Source organism: Silene latifolia, chromosome 9 (genome assembly GCF_048544455.1).
Source record: "Silene latifolia isolate original U9 population chromosome 9, ASM4854445v1, whole genome shotgun sequence".
Taxonomy (NCBI): domain Eukaryota; kingdom Viridiplantae; phylum Streptophyta; class Magnoliopsida; order Caryophyllales; family Caryophyllaceae; genus Silene; species Silene latifolia.
Window position 1 is genome coordinate 69,634,130 of NC_133534.1, and position 26,380 is coordinate 69,660,509.

Below are 26,380 nucleotides of genomic sequence, written 5' to 3' on the forward strand. Positions count from 1 at the left end.
ATTAATCTTATCTAATCTATTATGGATCGATGAAGGGAGGAGGAAGCTTTGCATCTGAAAAGTTCCCTTCGCGGCTAAATTAGCATTGACAAGAACTAGTCTACCTGCTTGAGATAGAGAATTCGCTTTCCATTTCGATAATTGAGTGCAAGAAGATTGAATAATGTTCTCGAAAGTATTTTTAGTCACTCTGCTATCAATTATAGGACATCCTAAATACTTACCCAAATGAGCTTCCTCGTTCATATGAAGAATGCCTCTAAAGGATTCACGAAGAGAACGCTCAATATTTCTAGTGCATTGAAAAGTGGATTTGTCAAAATTAACAAATTGTCCGGAAATCGTGCAAAATTTATCTAAAATAGACTTAATAGTTCTACAACTCTGGTTAGAGGCTTTAGCGAAAATGATAGTGTCATCCGCAAAAGTGAGAAAAGGAATTTTCTCCACCCCGGACCCAATTCTAATACCAATGTCACTAGAGCTAACATCACTATTTTTTTGTAGAGATCTTGCTAAAATCTCAGCGCACATAATAAATATATATGGCGAAAGTGGGTCTCCTTGTCGAATACCTCGAGTGGGTTTAAAAACGTCTCCTGGTGTTCCATTTACTAACACCGAGTAAGAAACAAGTGTTTATACATGCCATAATCCATGAAATCCACTTAGCATTAAAACCCATTTGCTTAAAAGTTTCCTCGATAAAATTCCATTCTAGTCTGTCGTATGCTTTCTCCATATCAAGTTTGATTGCAATCCAACCTCCTTTGCCCTTTTTACGTTTAAACGAGTTAAAAATCTCGTGTGCTAAAAGAATATTATCTTGAATAAAGCGATTAGGTGTAAAAGCACCTTGAAACGGGTGTATAATTTTATGCAAGACACTTCGAAGACGATTAGTCAAGATTTTTGCAATAATTTTATAAATTGTTGAACAAAGACTAATCGGGCGAAAATGGTTTTTTTGTTTGAGGATTTTCAATTTTAGGAATCAATGCTATGAAAGTATGATTCATTTCTTTTAGTAATTTCTCAGAATGAAAAAATGCTAAAAAATCGCTTTGGTGATGAATTTCCTACAATATCCCAAAGTATTTTTGAAAAACTCTGCAGAAATCCATCGGGACTGGACATTTATCTACGGCTAAACTAAACACGTTTGTTTAACCTCTTCCCTACTAATATTAGTAAGAAAAATGTTATCTTCATCTGTAATTAAGCCACTAATAGACTTAAAATCCTCATTTTTGTTAAAATTACAAAGTTGATTTTTTGTAAACCTAAGTTTAAACTCGTCAGAAATTTCTTGTTTAATAAGTTCTTGATCAGTAATACAAGCACCATTCTTATTAATAAACTGCTTAATACCATTTCTACTACGTCTAATCGTGGCATAAGTTTGAAAAAACTTGGTATTCTTATCTCCAAAAATTGCTTTGGTTATATGAGATTTTTGTTGCCAATAGACACGTTTATAGTCAAGAAGCGCATCACGCTTTTTCAACCATCTCAATTGTGCGTTTTCTAAAATGGTATTATGAGAAGAGCCTAGTTGGTTTTGGATATTCTCTAACTTTTTTTCAGCAATTGAAAGTTGTCTAAAAATATTTCCAAAGGTAGATTGATTCCATTTCTTAGCCTTTTGCTTTAGTAACTTGCATTTTTTAGAGAGACAGAACATATAAGATCCACGAAATTGGTACTGCCAACTACTTTTAACCATCTTAGTGAAGTCATTTCGAAGGGTCCACATGATTTCAAACCGAAACGGAGGCGCTTTTTTATGAGCTTGCTCATGAAATTTCACGGAGATAGGACAGTGGTCAGAGCTAGTGAAAGCATGGTGCAAGAACTGTACGTTTGGATAACTACTAATCCAATCTGGAGAGGCTAAGGCTCTATCTAAAATTTCAAAAACATTTTCAGAGCCATTTTTCTTTTTTCTCCAAGTAAAAAAATTACCGGAAAAGGGGAGGTCTACACAATTTGTATTGTTTAGGAACTTATTTAGTCTCACACAACGCGCATTGGTAACTTTTGCACCACCTTCCTTTTCACTAGGACTCTTAATCTCGTTGAGATCTCCTAGTAATAAAAAAGGCAGATCAAGATTAAGGACAAAATCCTGCAAATCATTCCAAAATTCCGACTTTTCAGTCGGTTGAGCTGGAGCATAAACAGAAATAAGGCAAAAAACAAGATTCTTCGTTAAGTCGCACACTTCACAAGCAATGAATCTTTTCGACTTAAAAATGACATTTATTGAAAAAGTCATGGAAATAGACTCTTTCCAAAATAACCAAATACCACCGGATAATCCGGCACTAGGAATAAAATCGCAATTGTTAAACCCAAAATTAGCTGTAAGAAAGGGTTCGGGCTTAGAACTTGATTTAGTGTCACATATCGCTAGGATTTTAATTCCATTTGACGAGCAAAAGAAATTAAGTTCTTCGGCAAAATTCTTTCTTTTGGTACCCCTAACATTCCAAAAGGCAATATTCATGGAAAATACTTTGAGGCGAAATGATGCATAATTGGCTTAACAACATCGCAGTAAGCTAAACGCAACCATAACCAGGGCAGTTGATATGCTGTGTTACATGTACGATGAATTGAAAGAAAAGTCATACGAGATCCGAAACTATATTTGGTTCTAACAAAGACGACAAAATCCCAATCAAGCTTAAGAAAGCCAGAGAATTGGAATTCAACTCTGCACAATTTCTGAAGATAGAATCTAAACCAACAAACAAAGTATATCTGACGGTCACATAACTCAACAAACATGTTCAACGTTGCCAAAGATAGCTTAGCAAAAAACTGATGGAAAGAAAACGTAAGAAACGTTACTGGTAAAGTGGTAAAAGGCCAGGGGTAACACTTGGAGAAGCTAACCCAAAAATTCATGAAACGCATCAAAAATAAACCTGATACAATTTTTTTGCACAGCAAAAACAAATCTGGACTGCAATATAGTTCTATAAATAGCCTGGACAGGCAATTAACATAAGTACTCTTAAGAACAGCTGAAAAGCTTGGGACTGAAAGGGCGTCTTGATCGACACTTTCATCAAAGTAGACACAGAACTGGGTAAAGCTCTCCCGGGCTATATAGGAAAGCAACCAAGTGTCCACTAAGAAAGAAAGGGATAGATCAAAACAAAGGACTGAAAAAGAGATAAAATTAATCACACCCGAGGGTACAAAGGGAGAAAATTGATTTACCCCAAAAGCAAAGCCCGGAGGGAAGCTAGCCCAAGCGAAACCACGGACCGTCGTTGTGGTTTTGCTTGATTGGAAATAAGGAGAAGATCCAGAAAGTATAGCATCAAGACAATCGATGGTATGACTAACAACACTCTTGCATAAAACTCTTGATACTCCTGAGACCATCACAGGGAGCGGAAAGTGGACTCCAACAAAAGGAAGCCAAGAAAGAGATCTAGGAGTTAAAGCGTAGCCGACATCTGTTAAAGGATAGAGCAGATTATCCCCTTGTGCTTTCTCAAATTTAAGGCTATTGCCATCAAATTCGAAAAGTGCAGAAAAGGTGTTAAAATTTTATTTCTAGAATTTTCTGGGTAGATTTCTTTTGAAATTTGAGAGAAGAAAGAAACCAACAAGGAGCGATGTAGATTGTTTAACAAAAAAAGTAACTTAGGAAAGTTGCTCAAGGAAACAAGGGAATCAATCCCATTAAAGAGGAGATCTGGGAATTGTTCAAAGAAATTGGGTGCAGAGGAAATACGACATTTAATTTCCTTTTTTCTTTTTTTGGGTTTCTCCATCTCTCTAAGTTAGAGAGAGGTCTCCACTTGGAGTTGGAGGTTTACTTGTTGCCTGTTCTGTATATAAGGTATCTTGGTACCCTTGAAAGCTGCATTTGTAGAAAGCCGAGAGATCAGCTCCGCTCCTAAAGGCTACAGCTTGGCGCATTATTGCTCCTGCCGTATTTTGAAATTTAATGTTTACGGCTACAAAACCGACTGCTGTCATAGCTGAAATAAAGCGAAAAAGTCACAACCGTAATTAATTAAGAGCCACAAATGAAAGGAATCATATCATAATTCATAAGCAATTCAAAAAGTTAATGGAATGGCATACCAAATGTAGCAGAGTTGAAAGTTGTCCAACCAGCAGCGACACTCGATTTCCGGTGATTATTGTCTGATTAATTCCATCACCAAGCATAAACAAGTACATCTTATTTGATGGAATGACAACATACTCCCTCCTATTCCGAATAAGTGTCCCATTTGGACAATGACACGAAAATTAAGGAATATGGTTAAAATAATGAAAATTATTGTATAGGGGTAATAATATATGAGTTAAATAATGAAAAGTATTGAATATGATGGGTTATGGGTGGTTGGGGTGGTAAATAAAGAAAAGAGCTAAGGGTAGGAAAGTAAAAAACCATGTCCAAATATGGCAAATGGGACAATTATGTGAATTGACGAAAATGGCAAATGGGACAGTTATTTAGAATAGGAGGGAGTATTTGTTAGGACCTATTTGTTGATGACGACATGCCCAATTTAATCGTGTTTCTGAGTGTACCATTTCAGGAATAATGCAACCTCCTCGAGTAAGAATTAATCAATATCAAAGTCAAGAATGGTTGATAAATTGTTCACCCAAAGATTTAGAGTCAATTGTGTCATCTAATGTACAAGTTAGGGAGAAGAGTATTTAAACGCAATAACAACAGTCAAGACTACTGTCACTCTTGCAAGTAACGATCGCCTCGACTGTTACCATGGTCTGTAACACTTGAAACTCGATTTCATCTTTCGAAAATCTTTTTTATCTTTTTAAATGGCTTGGATTTAAATGACGACTTTCAGATTTCTTTTTAAGAGTTGGGTTTCTAAAAAAGAAGTTTAGCTAATTATCAATTCAAATTGTTTCCTTCTTTACGCCAATTTGTTTCCTTGGTCTTTTATAAAACAAAGTTTGCTTTATGTCATTTTTGTATAAGCTTGTCATCTTATGGCTTGTTTTCCACTCTTTGTTTTCTGAAAAATCAAAGGCTTATTTTGGATAAATTACAAACCTTCTTTTCTTCTTTTGCTTCTTAAAAGAGTGCCCTTTTTTGTGCAAGTTTGGGAAATAGTTAGTCTTCATCACATGTGAAAACTTTTGACTCACAAACCCTAGCTCACCTACCATGTTTACCCTCTCTATAAAAGGAACCCTTCTCCTCACTTTGAAAGCAAGACTTTTCGAGAAATCAAAAGTATTTTTGCAAAATCAGTTTTTAAGAACTCGAAATTTTCTTTGCAAAAAAATCTTCTAAGTCTTCAAGTGAGTCAGTCGAAATCACTGTTACTTCACAATGTTGTACCCTCTCATCTAGAAATCGTTTGTACCAATAAGTTGTCCTTCTCAATTCTTTTTAAGAATCAGTCTAAGGAAACTTGGTTTGAAAACATTCTAGTTAGAGTGTAGAGTTTGCAAAATTGTTTTCAAGTTTTCAAATCGTTTTGATATTTTGCAAAGCTTTCAAAGTCTTCAAGTGTTACAGTCATAACAACTGTTGCTTTAAATATTAAACTCTCTCACTTATGAACCGTTTAATCTTGTAAGTTGTTCATATCAATTCTTGTTAAAGAATCAGTCCGTGGAAACTTGATCCTTGTAAACGTTCTAAGTTAGAGTGTTGAGTTCTAGGACGGAGTAGTCCTTTAACTCTTGTGGCAACCGGAGTAGGTTGTGAGTTGTTGAGTTCTAGGACGGAGTATTCCTCTAACTCTTGTGGCAACCAGAGTAGGTTGTGAGTTGTTGAGTTCTAGGACGGAGTAGTCCTTGAACTTATGTGGCAACCGGAGTAGGTTGCGAGTTCTTTTTATTGTACGGGTTTTTAGTAGTCGGAGTAGATCACTAAATCAATCAATAAAAAGTAGATTGGACGTAGGCACTTGAGTTCTTGCCGAACCAATTCAAAAATCTCTTGTTTGATCTCCGTTTACTTTTATTCCGCTGCACTTGTTTTTTTTCAAGTTTTGTTATTTGCTTTACTCTTGAGTAACAGTTCTATATACTGTCACATTCGGTCTGTAGCTTGTACTTCATTTGCTAAGACGAATAACAACAGTCAGGACCATTGTTATATTCAGGCTTCAGCAAGTATTCATATTTCAATACTCGTTTACTTCTTCAATTTAATCGATGTATTCACTTATCTTCTACATTGTCAAACAACTTACTTTAATTCAATAAAGTTTAAGTTGAAATTTTCAGTTAAACTCATTTATTGTTCTTAAGCACAACAGTCCGCGATACTGTCGGTTTGGTCTGTTGCTTACAACATTTGCTAAGCCAACTAGTAACAGTCTGTCTCACTGTTGCTCTAGTCAGTTCAACAATACGCCTTTTAACTTTCATTTAAAAGGGGTGTTTGTTAGATACTTGAAATATCATTTCATTTGACTAATTTAAATCAATTAAGTTTAGTTAAAAATTTTAAATAGTACCTAATTCACCCCCTCCCCCTCTTAGGTACTTGAATCCATAAACTCTTCAATTGGTATCAGAGCCTCGTGCTCTTGATCGAGGCTAATCGCCTTAGAGTTTGATTCTTGGGTAATGGATTCCCAAAAACACTCCAAGATCCCGGTCTTTACCGGTGCGAAGTTTGGATGGTGGAAATTCAAAATGGAACATTACATCAAAAGTATAGACTATCAATGTTGGACCATCATCCAAAATGGACCTCTTGTTATTGAGGAAACCGATATGTTAACCGGTTTCACCAAAACCAAAGAGGAAAGAAATTACAATGAAAATGACTTCAAACTTGCCGAAAAGAACTCCAAGGCAATGTCGATACTTCAACGTTGTGTTGGTGAGGGAGAAGTTAGTCGAATCTATGGATGTCCTACGGCAAAATCTATTTGGGACTCTCTTGTACTTGCTTATGAGGGGACCTCCCAAGTTAGAAAACACTGTATTGACCTTCTCATGTAACAATATGAGATGTTTAGAATGTCAAAGGACGAGTCCATAAATAGCTTTTCTTCACGTTTTTCTTGTATTATTAATGAGCTAAAAAGTCTAGGAAGGGATTTCGAGTCCGAGGACATCATTCGGAAAATCCTTCGTAATCTCACCTCTAAGTAGCAATCCAAAGTTACCGCTATAGAGGAAGCCAAAGATTTGTCAACCCTATCACCTCATGAACTAATGGGATCACTAATGGCTAACGAGTTCAATCTCAACAAGCATTCTAGTGAGTCTTCAAAGGGAAGGAGTCTCGCTCTCACGTCCTCTACAAGCGATGGAGAAGACGAGGAGGAAGACGAGCTTGCTATGTTCTCAAGGAATCTAGCCGGGTTAGTCAATGGTCAAGAAAATAAAAGGTTCAATAATAATTTCTCGAAAAAACGCTTTCCTAAGAAACAACCTAGTTCCACCGTGGGATTCTTTAAGTGTGGTGATAAAACTCACCAAATTAAAGAATGTCCCATGTGGGATGAAATCAAATCAAAGGAGAAACGAGATAAAGTTAAAAAGGACTACAAACATAGAGTCATGAGCGCTATTTGAGGAATGTCCGACTCCGAGGAAGATGAGGAACTCATCGAGGAGCAACTAGAGGCTAAAATGTGTTTTACAAGTCATCTCAAGGACAAAGTCTCAAAAACTTCTAAAATTGAACATCTTAGATGTCTCATGGCTCACCCCAATGATTCTGACTCGGACTCCGACAATGAGGTAAAACATCTAAAAGCCAAGGTTAGATCTTACTCCAAAGAAAAGGTATGTAAGCTTCTTGACAAACTCTTTGATAAGTGTTGTTCACAAAATGATAAGCTTGATGTCATGCAAGACGAAATTGAAGAAATTGCACAAGAAAACTTTAACCTTAAAAATGAACTGAAAGCAACAGACAGTGTCACTGTCACCTCTGATGTTTATGACGAAGTAAAAAGATTCAACAAATTGAACAAACAATTGACTAAAGAACTTGAGTGTCTTAAGATGATCCCCACGGATGTCTTTGACCTTGAAAATGTCAACACCACCTTGGTGATGCAAGTTTCCTTGCTAACCAAGGAACGTGATGACCTTTTGAAGGACAAAGATGTTCTCAAGGATGAATTGGATGACCTAGTGGTTGAGATAATTGACTTAAGAGAAACAGTATCTGAAACTGTTGCTTCCAACAAAGATCTAGCTAAGTCAAATGAACATGTCAAACATTTTGTCAATGAAAAGGAGCGTCTTAAAATTGAATTATGTGATCACAAGAAAGAAATAGAAGTTCTTCATGAAAAGCTTGCCTTTTTCAAAATGGATATGCCCAAATGTAGCACTTCTAAGTCTAATGCTTACAAAAGATCCAAAGAATTCGTTGATCTAAACAAACGTCTTGATCAAATGACATCTAAGTATGAGGATTCTAAAGAAAGAATTGGATACCTTGTGTCTAAACTCAATCCTCACACTCATGACTTCATAGTGGAAAAAAGATTGTCTATAGAAGTTGAAAAGAATGATGAACTTTTAAAAGAAAAATCTGTTTTTAAAGGGGTCATTAATGACCTAGTTGATGAGGTAGAAGAACCTAAAGTAACAGTGTCTCAGACTGTCACCTCTAATAGTAAGAATGAAGTCTCAAATGAACTTGTCACTAAATTATCCAAGGAGAATGAATGTCTTAAGGTTAACATAGATGCCTACAAAAGGGAAATTAGAATGCTTCACGAAAAATTTGTCAAATTTCAACATGATTCTGCCGAATGTAGTTCATCCAGTTCTAAAATCATTCACCTAGATAAATGCATCTCGGGTCTTAAGCTTAATGTTCAACAAAAATCTGAAACTTTCATGGAGCTTAAATCCGAGTATGAGATAATGAAAAGGGAGCTTGAAAACTCTAAAAAAAGAAACAAGTATCTCACCTTCAAAGTCGAGGAACTAAACAAAGAACTTGTTGAGGCTACGAATGTTTCAAAGAATTGGGAAGGTGGCCAAAATGTTTTAAACTTTCCAACAAATCAGCCCAAAAGATGTGATAAGGTTGCCGGTCTAGGTTTTAAATGGAACGGTCAGTCCGACTGTTACTGTAACACCCCCATACTCCAAGTGCCTTACCAGGACCACTCAGATATGAAGACATTACCATCTCGGTTACCCGAGGCAATGATAATCAAATAACAATGAAGAAACAACGTTTAATTATAAATACTTAGCGAAGAGTTACAATTCTCAAAACCAAACCAAAAGTACGATACATGTTCTCAAACCGATGTTCTAATGAAATGTAAATAACTAATAAGCTACAGCGGAAGACTCCTATCATCGTGTCGTGGCAATCCCCGGCTATCCCAGTACTCATCTCAATACCGCTCAATATCTCGCTCACCATCCCCGAATGGATCACCGCAGTTTACAAAACAACACCGGGTCGATACTAATCACACAATTCAATATATACTAACAATAAGATAAACAGATGACTTAACTGTCACACACACACAATCACGCCAAATCCAATCATCTCAATCATCGATCGTCCCTTTGGACAGCTACCGCCGATGGGGGACCGCATCGTACCCACCAAATCCCCGCTCCACATAGTGAGCGATAACCCTGTCCATTAATGTGCACATCCCTTCGGTGGCGGGTTCCACGGAAAGGCGAAACTAGGCGTGAAGCCACTCCCGCAAGTGACCCCACTCGGCCCGAGGCCACGCCTCGCTAACCATAAACAACGATCACAACCACAATCACAATACAATTACTATATCAACCAACCAAACACAACACATCAACCAATATCCCATTATGGGACTAATACTGAGTAGGAAATCCTACCTGGTAAGCACACAATCAGACGGTCTCTCTGCTTTGAATCAAAAAGCTTCCTCTATGAACCCTCCTCCTATCATACAACATATAAAGGCTACCAAATCACATACTACACATAAACCCCCAAATCTCTAAATTAGGGTTTAACCAAATCAAAGGAAAGACAATAAAAAGGGTACATAGATCTTACCCTCGACGCAAGGAACTCAACGGTATAATCAACGCTAAGAACCGACCTTCCAAACTCCAGGTATTGCTAATAATGCGATTAGGATGAAGAACTTGCTTGCTTTCTCTCTTAAACAGTAATTTAGGTTTTGCAAAAGTGATTTAGAATAATGACGACAAAGCTTATATACCTTAATCGCATAATTAACAAAACCCGAGAAAACTCCCCGTAAAACCGGCTACTCGATCGAGTACCCGAGGTACTCGATCGAGTACCCCCTTACTCGATCGAGTGCCCCAGCTACTCGATCGAGTATCCAACAGTCGAAACTTTTCTAAAACGCAACTTACCCTTACTCGACGAGTAAGGCCTACTCGATAGAGTACCCCAAGACTTATAAATACGGAGTATTACAGTCTTCCCTCCTTAAAAGGAACTTCGTCCCCGAAGTTCAAACCACTACTAAACAAAGGTACTCCCATAACATTCCCGACTCAACAATCAAACAAAATTCAACATAAAACATGTTACTAACCCAACTCATCCCGACAAACATCCCGACACAACATATAAAAGGGGTATAAAACTCTTAAAAAATGTTCGCGATCATCTCCTACCCCCCTAAAGGAAACAAGGTTACGTCCCCGTAACCATACATACCTGATCAAAAAGGAAAGGGTAACGCTCTTTCATAGCCTCCTCTGGCTCCCATGTAGCTTCCTCGGTCTCGTGGTTAGACCAAAGGATCTTGAGCAGAACTGTCTCACCACTCCTAGTCTTTCTAACCTTTCGGTCTAGAATCTGTTTAGGCACCTCAAGATATGATAAGGACTCATCTAGCTCTAAGTTCTCGGCCTCTAACACATGTGACGGGTCACTCACATACTTCCGCAGCTGCGATACATGAAACACATTATGCACTCTCTCTAATACAGCTGGTAAAGCCAGACGATATGCAACTTCCCCAACCCGCTCTAAGATCTCATACGGCCCTATAAACTTCTGACTTAGCTTGCCTTTCTTCCCAAATCTCATAACCCCACGCATAGGAGACACTTTCAGAAGAACCTTATCCCCAACCTGAAACTCTATATCCCGGCGATGTAGATCTGCATAACTCTTTTGTCGATCCTGAGCTGCTCTCATCCGTTCCCTGATCATCTTAATATGTTCCACCATCTCTGGTCCTAAAACCACTGCCTCAGCACTATCGTCCCAACAGATTGGACTCCTACATATTCTCCCATACAAAGCCTCAAACGGTGCCATACCAATACTAGTGTGATAGCTGTTATTGTAAGAAAATTCTATCAAGTCCAACCTCTCGCTCCCAGCCTACCACCAAAATCCATCACACAAGCTCGCAACATATCCTCAAGAGTCTTGATTGTTCTCTCGATCCGCCGTGCCTGTCGCAGGATGAAATGTCTGTACTCATCTTCAAAGTTGTTCCCAACGATTCCGCAACTCCTTCTAAAACCTCGATATAAACCTCGCATCTCTGTCGGACACTATGTCCTTAGGGACTCCATGTAACTTAAGCACGTTCTTTCGATAGGCCATAGCCGATTGTGCCTTAGTCCATGTATCTTTCATTGGAACAAAGTGAGCTGACTTGGTCGGTCGATCCACTATTACCCAAATCATGTTGTTACCTTGTTGACTCTTTGGCAAACCCACAATGAAATCCATGGAAATTGATTCCCACTTCCACTCAGGTACCTCTAAAGACTGAATCTTCCCTTGTGGTTGTCATTTGTTCCCCTTTAACTCTCTCGGCATGTCAAACAACGGGACACAAACTCACTGTCTCTTTCTTCATCCCAGGCCACCAAAACGTTTTCTTCAAATCCTTGTATAGCTTGTCACCACCGGATGTCTTGAATATGGTGTGCAATGTGCCTCTGTCATGATAGTCTTTTTCAACTCCTCATCATTAGGAACACACCACCTACCATCAAACCTCAAACTACCATCCGTATGAATAGAAAAGGGACACCGTCCCTTTTTCTACTCCGACTCTCCACTCCACTATCTTAGGGTCCAACGCCTACTTACCTCGAATATCATCATAAAACTCAAGTCTTTGTCATATCACCCATGGCATCTCCTTTCGCATCATATGTATCCCAAAGCTCGCTACCTCATCTCTCGGCCTCATCAAAGATAGAGTGCATACGAGAGAATGTACACTCTTCCTACTCAAAGCATCGCTACAACATTGGCCTTCCCTTCATGGTAGATGATTTCCATGTCATAATCGCCAATCAGCTCCATCCACCTCCTCTGTCTCATGTTCAACTCCTTCTGAGTGAAGATGTACTTGAGACTCTTGTGATCAGAAAATACCTTAAAGATTGCTCCATAAAGGTAATGTCTCCAAATCTTGAGAGCAAACACCACAGCCCCCAACTCCAGATCATGAGTAGGGTAGTTCTCCTCATAAGGCTTCAATTGCCTAAAAGCATAGGCAATCACTTTACCATTCTGCATCAACACACATCCCAGCCCATTCTTCGAGGCATCTGTATAAACCTCAAAGTTCTCGGTCCCTTCAGGCAATGCTAAGACAGAGAGCGTGGTCAAACGCTCCTTTAATGTTTGGAACGCCGTCTCACAACTCTCATCCCAACGAAACCTGTTCTCTTTCCTCATCAACGCTGTCATAGGTCTAGCTATCTTGGAGAAATCTTTCACGAACCGTCTGTAGTATCCAGCTAAACCCAAGAAACTCCTAACCTCGGCAACATTCTTTGGTGCTTCCCACTTTGTCATTGCTTCTATCTTCGCCGGATCCACTGACTACCCCATCTTTAGAGATCACATGCCCCGGAAAAGCAACTTTCTCTAACCAGAACTCACACTTGGACAGCTTAGCATACAACTCATGATCCCTCAAAGTTTGCAACACGATCCTCAGATGCTCCTCATGCTCCTCCTTAGTCTTAGAGTAGACTAAGATGTCATCGATAAATACCACTACAAACTGGTCCAAGAACTCGTCTCGAAGATTCTATTCATCAAATCCATAAACACCTTTTCGGTGCATTAGACAACCCAAACGGCATCACCACATACTCATAATGGCCATACCTCGACGTGAAAGCTGTCTTTGGTATGTCCACCTCTCTAATCTTCACCTGATGGTACCCCGACCTCAAATCAATCTTAGAAAAGACTGATGCACCACTCAACTGATCAAACAGGTCATCTATCCTTGGCAAAGGATACTTGTTCTTTATCGTCACTCGGTTCAGCTCCCTGTAATCTATACATAACCTCAAACTCCCATCTTTCTTCTTCACAAAAAGAACTGGTGCTCCCCACGGCGATACACTTGGTCTAATGTATCCCTTCTCTATCAAATCATCCAACTGCTTCCTAAGCTCCTCCATCTCCTTAGGACCCATACGGTACGGTGCTTTAGAGATTGGCCCCGTCCCTGGTTTCAACTCAACGGTGAAATCTATCTCCCTCTTTGGTGGCAACCCCGGAATCTCGTCAGGAAAAACATCGGCAAACTCCCCCACCACTGGTATCGCATCAACTGTCGGACTCTCTATCCGGTCATCTCTCACATGGAACAAGATCAAAGGACATCCCTTCCTCAGATAAGACTTCAAGGTGACAGCTGCAATCAACTTAACTTTGGGTTTGACTAGAAACCCACGATAAGACACACTAACACCCTTAGGACCTCTTAAAGACACTTTCTTTTGATGACAGTCTATCTTAGCTTTATACTTTCCTAACCAATCCATCCTGACTATCATCTCAAAACCGTCAAAACGAAACTCTAGCAAGTCTAGAGGTAGATCAACTTGCCCAACTATCATAGATACATCTCTAAACAATCTCCCACATGATACAGACTCACCCGAAGGTATAAAAACTCGCTCACTAACAGACTCATATACCCTCAAACCTAACTGTTTAACATGAATCGAAGACACAAACGACCGAGAAGCCCCCGAATCAAACAAAACAAAGGTAGGAATACCATTTACAAGAAAAGTACCGGTGATAACGTGCGCATCTTCCTCAGCTGCTTTCTTCTCCATCATGAATAACTTGCCACTGGTCTTCTGCCCACCTCCCTGGACAGTACTGGCTAATGTGGTCGGCTTAGCACCCGACCCTTGATTGTTGTTGTTGTTCGTTGGTGGTTTCTGATAAGAATTACCGCCGTTGTGGTTGCCTCCACTCTGTAACACCGACTTCCCGGTTTGGCCATGATCCGGCCCGGTGCGTTGCTCGCGAAGCTCTGTGCAGTCTCCGGAAAGATCCGGTGCACTTGTGTACTCATGTCTCTTGTGGCCTACACCACCACAAACAGAGCAGTCACTCCCCAACTACCACTAACACTTCCACGGCCGCGCCCAAAGGAAGCCCCAAAGATCGAACCCCGACCCGAGAAGAAAATCCCTTAGATCGATTGTGGTTGCCTTTCTTGTGATTAGATTGGCCACCACCCTTGCTCTCGACTCCCTCTTCTCACCACCTAACCTCTCCCGAGCCATCTCCACCAACCTCTCGGCTCTCCCACCCTCTCATAAGCTTCCTTAACATCGTAAGGACTCCCACGGGTAACTTATCCATAATCTTAGGGGTCAACCCCCTCTCAAACCTCAACGCCAGGTTCTCCTCACTTAAACCCATATCCTCAGTATACCTAGACTTCTCATTGAATTGCCTGTAGTACTCGGCCACAGACATCTCAACGGTCATCTTAAAACTGTCAAACTCTTCCCTCAACTTACTCCTCACATGTTCCGGTACAAACTCCTTCCTCACAGCCCTACGAAACTCCTCCCAAGGTATAGCAGGTAACCCTTGGTTTGTATATATATCCTTAGCACTCACTTTCACTGTATCCCACCACTTGCCAGTTGCCTCCCTCAGATAGAACGCAGCCTGTTCCACTCTCATCTCATCAGGACAATGAACCAAATCTAATATGTTCTCCATCTCTCTCAGCCAACTATCAAGAAGGTTAGGCTCCCCAACTCCCTTGTACTCTTTCGGGTTAAACCTCGCGATATAGAGGCTGATTTTAGAATGATCAACCTCCTTCTCCTTATCCTTATCCTTATCCTTATCTTTCCCCACAGTCTTTAAAGCCTCAGTGAGAGCATCCTGATGCTCCAACATCTTAACGAAGTCATCTATGTTCATAAGCTCAGCTCTCGCATTCAAAGCAGTCTTCTTGGGCGGCATCTTGAAACTATATATATAAGAAATGGTAGACATAAACACACGTACTAAATCTCAAAACATGAAAACACGCTGCCCAAAACCTACTCGATCGAGTTCCCAAACACACTCGATCGAGTAACGGGCTACTCGATCGAGTGCCCAACATACTCGATCGAGTACCCAAACATCAGACCCCAAACAGACCTTCTGATCTCTTACATACTCGACCGAGTAGCTAGGCTACTCGATCGAGTGACCCCCTACTCGATCGAGTACCCCTAGTTACTCGATCGAGTACCCAAAAACACGATTCTGGATTCAAAATCATCAAAAACCCACCCGATCAAGTCAGTCCCACTCGATCGAGTCATGCTAACTCAGAAACGCTACCCGCATGCTATATCATATGCTAACATGCTAAAAAAAAACTTTATAAAACCACATATTATATCATAACTAAGCATATAATGCTACGCATCCTTTCGTACGATCTACGAGATCACTATATCATGTGATTAAATGTCACCTTATAAACATCCAACATGTTATCACTCCAACAACAAGTCTACATATTTCATTAACCTTTCTTTCACATTCTCAACCTTCTACTTCAAACATCAAACAATTAACACATTTCATCACATTCTTACACAAGTTAACCAAACACACATACGACTCGACAAACACTCCCCCCATGTGACCGATTCAAAATTGTAGGGCGACTTCGCGACTTTAGGACGTCTCCCAAGCCTTTGCATTAGCTCCTACAACTTTTACCCCGGGTTCATTTTAGTTGACTCCCTATGTTCATTAGGTTCATTGGTTACAGGTTTTAATCGTTGCTCGATACCATTTGTAACACCCCTATACTCCAAGTGCCTTACCAGGACCACTCGGGTATGAAGACATTACCATCTCGGTTACCCGAGGCAATGATAATCAAATAACAATGAAGAAACAACGTTTAATTATAAATACTTAGCGAAGAGTTACAATTCTCAAAACCAAACCAAAAGTACGATACATGTTCTCAAACTGATGTTCTAATCGAAATGTAAATAACTAATAAGCTACGGCGGAAGACTCCTATCATCGTCGTGGCAATCCCAGCCTATCCCAAGTACTCATCTCAATACCGCTCAATATCCGCTCACCATCCCCGAATGGATCACCGCAGTTTACAAAACAACACCGGGTCGTACTAATCACACAATTCAATATATACTAACAATAAGATAAACAGACGAGCTTAACATCACACACACACAATCACGCCAAATCCAATCATCTCAATCACCGATCGTCCTTTGGACCAGCCCCGCCGATGGGGGACCGCGATCGTACCCACCAAATCCCCGCTCCACATAGTGAGCGATAACCCTGTCCATTAATGTGCACATCCCTTTCGTGGCGGGTTCCACGAAGGGCGAAACTAGGGCGTGAAGCCACTCCCGCAAGTGACCCCACTCGGCCCGAGGCCACGCCTCGCTAACCATAAACAACGATCACAACCACAATCACAATACAATTACTATATCAACCAACCAAACACAACACATCAACCAATATCCCATTATGGGACTAATGCGAGTAGGAAATCCTACCCGGTAAGCACACAATCGACGGTCTCTCTCTTCTTTGAATCAAAAGCTTCCTCTATGAACCCTCCTCCTATCATACAACATATAAAGGCTACCAAATCACATACTACACATAAACCCCCAAATCTCTAAATTATGGTTTAACCAAATCAAAGGAAAAACAATAAAAAGGGTACATAGATCTTACCCTCGACGCAAGGAACTCAACGGTATAATCAACGCTAAGAACCGACCTTCCAAACTCCAGGTATTGCTAATAATGCGATTAGGATGAAGAACTTGCTTGCTTTCTCTCTTAAACAGTAATTTAGGTTTTGTAAAAGTGATTTAGAATAATGACGACAAAGCTTATATACCTTAATCGCATAATTAACAAAACCCGAGAAAACTCCCCGTAAAACCGGCTACTCGATCGAGTACCCGAGGTACTCGATCGAGTACCCCTTACTCGATCGAGTGCTGACTACTCGATCGAGTACCCAACAGGTCAGAAACTTTTCTAAAACGCAACTTACCCTTACTCGACAGAGTAAGGCCTACTCGATAGAGTACCCCAAGACTTATAAATACGGAGTATTACAGTTACATCCAGAAGCCTAAACCCGACTTTAGGAGAAGGAAATATGTTGGTCTTTCCAAATACATTATTTGAAACTATTGTGGTAAGAATGGTCATGTCTTTAACGCTTGCAAGAAAAGACATAATGACATTAACAAGAACATCAAAGTTGTAAAGCAAATGTGGATTAGGAAAGACATTGTGAGATATGTTGATCATAAAAGGGGACCCAAGTTTGTTTGGGTTCCTAAACTCAAAGTCTAATCTTGTGTAGGGCTTGGTGAGAGGCGGCCACAATTAGTACTTGGATAGTGGATGCTCTCGTCACATGACGAGTGATAGAAGCCAATTCCTCTCACTTAAAGCCTATAATGGTGGCACGGTAACGTTTGGTGACAACAAAAAAATGAAGTAATAGGCATTTGAAAGGTTGGTAAGTCATCGTTACTTTGTGTCGACAACGTGCGGCTTGTCAAAGGTTGGAATCATAATTAATCTCCTTAGTATTTCTCAACTTTGTGATAAGGATAATATTGTTGAATTTAGTGCTAATTTGTGTCGTATTTTTGTTGCTACAACCCATGAGTTGATTCTTGAAGGTAGACGTGTCAAAAATGTTTACTTAACCGATTTGAACATGCTATCCGGTCATACTATGTCTTGCATAAGTGTAATGAAAAATGACCCTTGGTTGTGGCACAAAAGATTTGGACATGTTAGTGTTAAAACTCTTAAGACCCTTAGAAGACTTGACCTAGTTGAAGGTTTTCCTAACATGAAGTTTGAATTTGATAAGTTATGTGATGAATGTGCTAGATGCAAACATGTTAGAAGCTCCTTTAAATCCAAAAAGTGTACATGTCATATTTGATGAATCTACCATTCTTGGACAGGTACAAAATAAGGATGAAGATGATGAGGATGAATTTGAGATTGGTCTTGTGAGAAAATACTTTGTGTTTGCGGATGAGGAAGCTCCAAACAATGACGCCCTGCAATAGACAGACGGACTGTTACCTGCTAATGTCAACAACCTCAGGGACTGTTGCATCCAAATGAAAGCAACAATCCAGGGGTAACACGTGGTAACTCTAATGCCACTGTTTCTTCTCAGAATGCAACAGACCCAACGACTGTTGCCTCCACTTCCGGAAATGAAGCAACTCAGAATAGTGTTGAGGATGTCCGCTCTAATCAGGAGGAAACAGTAACCGAGACTGTCACATGTGAGGGGGAACAAACCACCATTGTTCCAAGAAGGTGGAAACATCAAAGCCCCCATCCACTCTCAAATGTCACAAATGATCTCAATTCTGGAATTCGAACAAGAGCCTCTCTTAACAATCTTGCCCATCTTGATGAGTATTGTGCCCACAATGCTTTTCTTTCTCAAGTAGAACCGGTCAACGTGACAGTCGCCCTAACTGATGCTGACTGGTTAATAGCTATGCAAGAAGAACTCAATCAATTCAAGAGGAATGAGGTATGACACTTAGTCCCTAGACCATCTAATCGTACCGTCATTGGTACTAGATGGGTCTTTCGCAATAAGCTTGATGACTCGGGAGAAATCGTAAGGAACAAGGCTAGACTAGTGGTGCAAGGTTATAACCAACAAGAGGGTATTGATTACGATGAAACCTATGCACCGGTAGCTAGACTTGAAGCCATACGATTACTTATAGCTTTTGCGGCTCATAAAGGCATTAAACTTTTCCAAATGGATGTCAAAACCGCTTTCTTAAATGGATATTTGGAAGAGGATATCTTTGTGGAGCAACTTCCAGGCTTTAAAGACAATGATTTTCCTAACCATGTTTTCAAATTAGACAAAGCTCTTTATGGTTTAAAACAAGCACCTAGGTGTTGGTATGATAGATTGTCTAAATTTCTTATTGAAAATGGTTTTAGAAGAGGCTCCGTTGACAAAACATTGTTTTTAAAGTCACAGTCAGTTGAACTGTTGGTTGTCCAAGTATATGTTGATGACATTATATTTGGTGCAACAAATGAACTCTTTTATGTGTACTTTTCGGAGCTAATGAAATCGGAGTTTGAAATGAGCATGATGGGTGAGCTAGGATTTTTCCTTGGGCTCCAAATCAAGCATTCAAAGGATGGAATCATGATCCATCAACAAAAGTACATTAAGGAAATGCTTAAGAAATTTGGAATGACTAATGGTAAGTCTCATGATACATCTATGGTAGCCGGGTCCAAATTGGACAAAGATGAACTCGGTAAGAATGTTAGTGAAAAGGTGTATAGAGGTATGATAGGCTCACTTCTTTACTTGAACGCAAGTCGTCCCGACATTCTCTTTAGTGTTAGCTTATGTTCTAGGTTCCAAGCAAATCCGAAAGAATCCCACTTTAAAGCCGTTAAACGAATTCTTCGGTATTTGATTGGAACACAAGATCTCTACTTGTGGTACCCCTTATATTGTTCATTTGATCTTATAGGTTTTTCCGATGCGGATTATGCGGGTTGCACGGTAGATCGAAAGAGTACATCCGGAATTGCAACATTCTTGGGTCCTTGTCTCATTTCATGGGGCTCAAAAAACAAAATATGGTGGCTCTTTCAACGGCCGAAAGTGAGTACGTTAGTGCCGCACATTGTTGTTCTCAACTTCTTTGGGTAAGACAACAACTTCTTGACTTTGGAATTATTTACGACTCCGTTCCCATCATGTGTGATAATACGAGTGCAATAAATATTTACAAAAATCCGATTCAACATTCTAAGACTAAGCATATTGAGATTCGTCACCATTTTATTCGTGATCACGTAGAAAAAGGGCATATTAAACTTATTGTTTTTTGCAAAACCGAAAATCAAATTGCCGACATATTTACTAAACCACTTGCAAGAGAAAAATTTGAAAAACTTAGGTTACAAATTGGGTTAATTAATTGCATGTAGTATTTGTGTGAATTTAACTAATCCTCATATGATTGACTAGAATGAGTTTGCTATCTTTTATTCTAGTCTATTCATTCCATGTTATGTCCATAATCGATAAACCGTGTGTGTGCTTAATAATCACTCAACCTCATGTCTAGTCTTGTGTTTAATGGTACATACCCTATTGAATGAGCCCCCCCCCCCCTCTTAAATCAATCCGAATACCAACCCTTTCAACCACCTTCAAATGGTTATCTCTTATAATCTTCAAATTGCTCAAAATCCTTCATTTTCAATACCCAAAGACCTCACCCCTTCACATTCAATTCACTTATGTTGCAAAGGTCTATGTGAAACAGAGAACCAAACAACTATATGATCTACATATGCATCAAGAGATGATTGGGAAGTTGGTTGGGAAAATGGAGAATGAAAAAAAAAAAAAAAAAAAAGGAAGGCAATATGCGAAATGTCAAAGTGATTATTGGAAATGAGATAGATGAAATTGAAAAATGCGACGGTCTTGAGAAAAGAAGTAAAGCAAAAATTTGGAAGAAATTAAAAGGAAGTCACAGTGTATGCCACTGTTGCCATGCTCAAAGGTCAAGATCAATTTTTGTCAAGAATTTTCATGAAATGAGAGCAACATATAAGAAGTTGATGATCCCTCATCACATGTTGCGTAGAAAGAAAAATATAAGAAGTTGATGTTCCTTCATCACATGTTGAGAACTTATTTGGTGCATACCTTGGTGGTTTCAATATATAAAGTCCAATGCAACAGTAGAGATGATTGTGACTCAGACCTTCATTGTCAAACCTCAACCATTTTGCTATCTTCTTCATTATCCTCAAAAACGATGACCAAACTTCCGCACCCTAAATTTGCCCATAATCAAACTTGTCTTTTGCCTTACACCTCTTGTCCCTCTCTCATTATCATTCGGTGGTGTACTAATTAAACTATGGTTTAGCCTTGTTGAACTTTGTGTTTGAACTCATGTTTAAACCTTTGCTTTGTGTTGACCTTGTTATTATGATGCAACCATGGTTGTCTTTCATGCGACGTCTCATGCATGACTATTCTATGTCCGAGGGTAGCCTCTTACCTTTTTGATGATGTCAAGAGGGGGAAAAGGGATAATTCATGTTCTTTCTACTTGCTTATTGATTAAACTATTGCTATTTGGTGGACTATATATGTTAGTAATATTGTTCTAGGCTTTGTGTGTTTCTTAAGTCTACATTGCTCTTGTTTCTACCCTCATGATTTATCTTGGACTGACCACTTAAGGGGGAACTCAATGGGAACATTAATTTTATGGGGCTTGTCATCATCAAAGGGGGAATTTGTTAGGACCTATTTGTTGATGATGACATGCCCAATTTAATCGTGTTTCTAAGTGTACCATTTCAGGAATAATGCAACCTCCTCGAGCAAGAATTAATCAATATCAAAGTCAAGAATGGTTGATAAATTGTTCACCCAAAGATTTAGAGTCAATTGTATCATCTAATGTACAAGTTAGGGAGTAGAGTATTTAAACGCAATAACAACAGTCAAGATTATTGTCACTCTTGCAAGTAACGGTAGCCTCGACTGTTACCATGGTCTGTAACACTTGAAACTCGATTTCATCTTTCGAAAATCCTTTTTATCTTTTTAAATGGCTTGGATTTAAATGATGACTTTCAGATTTCTTTTTAAGAGTTGGGTTTCTAGAAAAGAGGTTTAGCTAATTATCAATTCAAATTGTTTCCTTCTTTATGCCAATTTGTTTCCTTGGTCTTTTATAAAGCAAAGTTTGCTTTATGTCATTTTTGTATAAGCTTGTCATCTTATGACTTGTTTTCCACTCTTTGTTTTCTGAAAAATCAAAGGCTTATTTTGGATAAATTACGAACCTTGTTTTCTTCTTTTGCTTCTTAAAAGAGTGCCCTCTTTTCTGCAAGTTTGGGAAAGAGTTAGTCTTCATCACATGTGAAGACTTTTGACTCACAAACCCTAGCTCAACTACCCTGTTTACCCTCTCTATAAAAGGAACCCTTCTCCTCACTTTGAAAGCAAGACTTTTTAGAGAAATCAAAAGTATTTTTGCAAAATCAGTTTTTAAGAACTCAAAATTTTCTTTGCAAAAAAATCTTCTAAGTCCTCAAGTGAGTCAACCGAAATCACTGTTACTTCACAGTGTTGTACCCTCTCATCTAGAAATTGTTTGTACCAATAAGTTGTCCTTCTCAATTCTTTTTAAGAATCGGTCTAAGGAAACCTGGTTTGAAAACATTCTAGTTAGAGTGTAGAGTTTGCAAAATTGTTTTCAAGTTTTCAAATCGTTTTGATATTTTGCAAAGCTTTCAAAGTCTTCAAATGTTACAGTCATAACAACTTTTCCTTTAAATATTAAACTCTCTCACTTATGAACCGTTTGATCTTGTAAGTTGTTCATATCAATTCTTGTTAAAGAATCAGTCCGTGAAAACTTGATCCTTGTAAACGTTCTAAGTTAGAGTGTTGAGTTCTAGGACGGAGTAGTCCTTTAACTCTTGTGGCAAGCGGGGTAGGTTGTGAGTTGTTGAGTTCTAGGACGGAGTATTCCTCTAACTCTTGTGGCAACCGGAGTAGGTTGTGAGTTGTTGAGTTCTAGGACGGAGTAGTCCTTGAACTTATGTGGCAACCGGAGTAGGTTGCGAGTTCTTTTTATTGTACGGGTTTTTAGTAGTCGGAGTAGATCACTAAATCAATCAATAAAAAGTAGATTAGACGTAGGCACTTGATTTCTTGCCGAACCAATTCAAAAATCTCTTGTTTGATCTCCGTTTCTTTTATTCCGCTGCACTTGTTTTTTGTCAAGTTTTGTTATTTGCTTTACTCTTGAGTAACAGTTCTATATACTGTCACATTCAGTCTGTAGCTTTGTGGACATGGGCCACGTCTCGATCTGTGGATTTGGGCCACCTACCGGTCCGTAGTCACGGGCCACCTGCACGCTAAGACAATCTGTGGACATGCAGCGGTCTAGAAAGCCACGCTCGGTGGCGTTGAAATGCTTTCGACCGGATCGCTTTAGATCGGTCGGTTTCGTCTCGGTAAAGGTCTCGAAATGATTAGAGATGTTCGGAGTCGCCACCAAGCATTTATGGGATACTTGGAACCCGTTCTAATCCACTTTATACCTAGGTCAATCAAGGCAAAAAGCGGTGTTTGACATAGGTACTAAAGATAAGGACTCGTCCCCCTTTTAGCATTATATGCCTAAAATGACCCTCGTACGCCCTGGATAAGGCCATCCACTATCCAAAGGTTCTGAGTAAGGGATGAGGGTACGTATTGGGAAGCCCTTTAATCGGACACCCAATCTCGCCCGCGTTAGCGGCCTCTACTGATCGATCGTGGTTGTTTAAGTGCAAGAGTTGATAAAACGGTGTAAATGCATGAATGTACATCCAAAAGTGTTAACCTAACATGTGAGCTTTCTAAGTCGGTTTGTTAATCCAAATATCGAGCATAAGATGTCAAGTTGGATTTAATGTCGATTTGCATGTGAAAACGGAAATTAAACATCCATTTACCAAGTTCGGGTTATGATGCTTAACACGATCCATTTATTGAAAAAGGGTGTCAAATGACAAAGGGTAAAATGCAAACTCGTCAATCTGATCCGTCATGTATTCGGATAAACCGTAATCAGGATCGTCCTAGACAAGTGCTAAAAAGGAGGCAGAACAGTACGAGGCAGCCTTGTTAAGGCGCGAGCCTATTGGCGGGGTAAGGAGCTCTGCCCAGGTTTTGAAATATGAAAGCAGAGGGCCTCTTGGGGCGCGAGCCATGGGGCGAACCAATAGATGCCTCCTGGTTGTTAAAATGGTTGTTTAAAACCATATTTGTGAATAAATGATTTGCAAGTATTGTTTGCATGACTCGGAATAATTACTATTGTGTTAGTAACATTCGTTGTCGGATTTGCATGTTTGAAAAGCGTAGTTTACAAATAGAAATGTAAAATGTTTGATTTGAACTAAATATGTTAAGTTCATTTCTTTGTAGTTAGCCAAGTTTCTCATCGTACTCAGATTAAACCGACATGGTATAAAGAACCAAGGATGATTATGCATTATGACTAATATATTTACAAATGTAAACAAATGAGAAAAATGTTAAATAAAATAAAAGGGGGTTAAAATATCCATTAAAATGTAATTAACCAATAATATCATCGAGTTAAGGAATAAACCGTCATGGTATAAAGAACCAAGGATGATTTTTATAATGGTCAAAATATATTTATCATAAAAATGAATTAAAATGGTAAATAAAAGAATAGAAATTCCTTTAAAATGTAATTAACCAATTAATATCACCGAGTCACGGATTTAACCGTCATGGTATATGGAACCAAGGGTGATTGATGATTTATGGTTAAAAAGTTTGTCATAGAAATGATTTGAAACATTTGAAACGGTAAAAACTGATTACAAATAAGAAACGAAATAAAGAGGAAATAGGAGAACAAACACGGATGAGTTTGACCTAGACACCTACATGAGGCGCGAGCCTCCCTGCATAGCAAGGAGCTTCTGTCTCAGGCCAAAACTCGGTTTTGGCTCGTCTAACCTATGTTTGATTCGTGTTATGCATTGTTCATGCATATAAACTCATAAAAACAGTAAAGATATGAAATAGGTGAGTTGTTTACACCCTCAAACTTACGTGTTTTGATGTTTGCGACGTAGACGACTTTAGAGACGGTTTTCTCGTAGCGACTACTCACGATCAAAGAAGTTTAAAAGTGTACCTTAAAAAAGGATTTTGGTTTGAAAATATGTTGAAAATATGTTAATTAAAACATGTTGATTGATGAAATGAGTTGGTCAAATGGGTCGGTCGAATGCACGGCGACGGTACCAAACAAAATGTGTAAGGCTTGTGTTTATGATCGGTAGGTCGTAAACACGTGTCGATTTTGTGACTTAGGAAGTCGGGTCTAGAAGTTTAAGGGAGAAGGAGGGGCGGATGCTCGCGTGAAGTTTATGGTGTGTGATGGTGGGTATTTATAAAGAAATGTGGGATGGTAGGTCGGTTGTGTTTGCTTGGAGGCTAAGCAGACACCCCATTGAGGCGCGAGCTTGCCTGCTATGCAATGGGGTGCCCTGTCCTTTTCAATTTGGACGTGGGCAATTCTCCATCCATTGTTGATATGTGGTATTCATATAAGATGTCGTGTAACAATATGGGCATCTAATAAGATGATTTTGGTGTTACTTGAGGTAGGTGTTTTGTGTGCTTGACTCGGGTTTGACCCGTGTGAGTCGGGATTTGAATTTCGAGTCGGTTTTTGGCCCGGTGTCAGTTTTGACTCTAATTAGGGTAATTTTAATGGAAATGACATGATAAAGACATTCATGGCATTGATTTTGACATTCGGGATTTGGGTTGACCCGGGTTGACTCAGGTTGACTCGAATTGCGGGTTTCTGAGTCGATTTTGGGTCCGAAGACGGTTTTAACTCTAAATAGTGTTATTTTAATGCAAATGAAGTTAGAAAACTTTTGAAATAATTTTTCATATCCGAGTAGTGCATTAAACCGTCTCATATATAGCCAATCCACGCACGCATATCAAAAACACGTTACAGTCCGATCATCATCGGGTGGTTTTTGGAAGGTGCGAGATATCGGGTATCTCTGAGCCCCTACTTTGACTGAGGCTTGGATAGGGCGAAATTCAAAGTATGATCTCCAGGTCAATCGAAGATTACAACCTGAAGACCATTGCGACGCCGAGGCGACTCAAAAGGGTTTGAGCCAAGGACCTGCCGTCGGGAAGGGCGACGTCGAGGCGACTCAGGGATTCGAGTAAAGGACCTGCCGTCGGGAACATTTTAAAGTCTGTCGACTTTCGATGCGGGTCGTTTAAAGTCCATTAGACTACGTATAAAGGCTCGCCAGCCATAAGAAGGATTCATACCTGAGGCATCTTCGGGATACGTCCTTGAATCTTTTGCGCGCAAAGGCTCGCCAGCCGGTGTTGAAGGCGGTGCGTTTTGAGGCTCGCCAGCCATAGGAAGGAGTCATACCTGAGGCATCTTCGGGATATGTCCTTGAGTCGTATCTTGTGTGCATGCA

General features: G+C 39.6%; 1 pseudogene; it reads right to left on the reverse strand.

Annotated features, from left to right (window-relative positions):
* The window catches only part of LOC141601176 (putative pectinesterase/pectinesterase inhibitor 41), a 50,031-nt pseudogene that overhangs the window by 3,364 nt on the left and 20,287 nt on the right, over positions 1-26,380 (reverse strand).